The following is a 2,636-nucleotide window of genomic DNA, read 5'->3' on the forward strand; positions in this document are numbered from 1 at the left end:
AAGACTTGGAGGCGGTGACGCAACAACCAGGATATGGAGAAGGGAAACCCCGGAGTGGTAACTAAGAATTAGTCATACTCGGGTTTCGTCCCTAGATGACGTTACTCGTGGTGCTGGGTAAGTAGATCAGGACAATAGATGGCGTGGTTCGTAGTGCTGAGTAGGCAGATCATGACAATTGATGGCGTGGTTCGTAACACAGGTTACTTTCCAGACAAACTAAAATAAGCTAAAATGATATTTATTCCCAAGGAGGGCAAGGACAATAAGGAAATATTAAACTGCAGGCCAATATCTTTATTAGAAATTTCCAGGAAACTACTGGAAAAATGATTAAATTCAAGACGTATAACCTTTTTAACACAACAGAAGAAAACAAACAAAAGACAATATGGATTTATATCCAATAGAAATACCCTAACTGCAATAGCTACAATAACGGAAATAATGGCAATAGAAAAAACAAGGGGAACCAGACCAATATAATTTTAAGGGACGTTTCTAAGGCTTTTGATAAAGTTTGGCATTTGGGCTTAAAATATAAAATATTAAAATTGGGACTTAACGAACACTTCCTAAGAATATTGTATGACTATTTAGATGATTGGAGAGCACAAATTCAAATTGGAAACTTTTTGGGAACTATGTTTGTTCTGGAGAGTGGAGTACCTCAAGGACGATGCCTTTCTCCAACACTATATACAATTTATACCTCAGACACACCTCAACCAACCCCCTTTAGCGAATATGGAATGTTTGCTGATGTTTTCACTCAAATAGTATCATACCCAGGAAAAATCAACCCAATTTATGGCACGATACACGGCAACAGCTATAAAAAACATAAATGACTGAGAAAAAATGGAAAATCAGGACAAATAAGAACAAATTCAAGATAATACCAATAGCCAAGATCAAAACAAGTCATGTAATAGTCGAACAGGAACTATACCCATACGACACTGAAGGCAGAATGCTTGAACTAAAACTAACAAAAAGAGGATATATAACATACTTGAAATATATAGGACGACAGGCAAGAATAAGATTATCAACGATAAGACGTTTTTAGAATCCTAGTATATAACAAAAGAAAGATTTATACGGCCAATCAGGGAGTGGAGTACTGTTGCTATTAGTCAAATTAGTTCATAATGTCATCACTGACTGTGGAAGAGGTTGTAAATAACTTAAAGCGAGTACAAACTGGCAAGCAAGCTGATAAGGGCTAAGGCACCACTGCCAGCAGAGACCAAGTCGTGATACAGGTGCCACAGAAACTTTTAATTTTATTTCGGGTGTGTGCTTCCTCAAGGACTGAAACTGTGCCTACAATACACCATTCACAGGGAGATACAGTGTACACAGTGATAGCACTAAGAGATATTAGTCGTTGATAAGAAATGGAAAAGAAAGTATAAGGATATAATAGTTAAAATAAAAAATAAATAAAAAAATATCAACAAGCTTAGCTGGCTATCCTAAAGGGCATTCTATGCCGCCCCAAAGAAAGTTTTATTTTATTTTCGGTGTTTTTAAAGAACTGAGTGGGCGTATAAAATCAGTTATTCATAGCTAAATGCAGTGTACATAGAGATAGCACATAAATACCGACAAATCGCCGAAGTGAACTGAAAAAAAAGAGAAAAGAAGAAAAACAGAAGACAACTCTAAAGGTAACAGGGGAGGTTAAAACCAGCAGAGGGCAGCTAAGTACTGGGTTTTTTCTATTTCTAAAGAGGTGTACAGTCTCGTTCAAGATTCTTCTAACGCTGCTGGAGACATCTGGCAACTCAAGGCCGTTTGTTTACTATAGTGCCCAGTAAAAATTATGAATAAATGTAAAAGTGATCGGTGATTGGTTACTTAGTTCTCGGTTGCATAATTTAATGGTTGGGCTTTGTTGTTTCGTATTATATTATACTATGCATTATAGTAAACAAACGGCCTTGAGTTGACAGCTGTCTCCAGCAGTGTTCGAAGAATCATGAACGAGACTACATCTATTGACAGTCTGCACCCCCCCCACACACACACACACACAACAACAACAACAACAACCATGAAGGATATGATATGTGATTACTGCGGGAATATGACGGATATGGTTGATACAGGCCTGACCCTTGCAACGTTTAGGACGATGCAAGCTGCCGTAAAGCATGAAGGCTGTTGCTGGTATTGCCCTGACTGCATAGTTAAGGTGAAAGAGGCGAGTGCAAGACATAAGGGAACGAGTTCCCTAGGGACGAAAATAAATGAAGCTGGAGCCTTGCTGGTTGCCAAGCTAGAACAAGTTGGGAAAGAGATCCTTGCTAAGACTGAGGAAGAAGCCGATACAATGGAGGTGGTTGCGAAGAGGAGTTATGCTTAGGCATTAGCAGGGTCACGGGAAGTGGCGGAGAGTAATGCAGGATCAGAACAGGTTCTACAGCAGCTAGGAACTCTGAAGAAGTGTGTCAAAGAAATTAAAATTAGCGGAGAGGAGGAACAACGGGAACGTTTCCAGCGCAGGAACAATGTAATAGTTTTTGGAGTCCCTAAGAGCCAGGCGGAGGGAACTGAGAGTAAGATAACACACGATAAGATACAGTTTGAGAATATTTGTACAGACGTTCTGAAGATGCCATCAAGCC

The sequence above is a fragment of the Homarus americanus genome, unplaced genomic scaffold (assembly GCF_018991925.1).
Source record: "Homarus americanus isolate GMGI-L3 unplaced genomic scaffold, GMGI_Hamer_2.0 scaffold34360, whole genome shotgun sequence".
NCBI classification, from domain to species: domain Eukaryota; kingdom Metazoa; phylum Arthropoda; class Malacostraca; order Decapoda; family Nephropidae; genus Homarus; species Homarus americanus.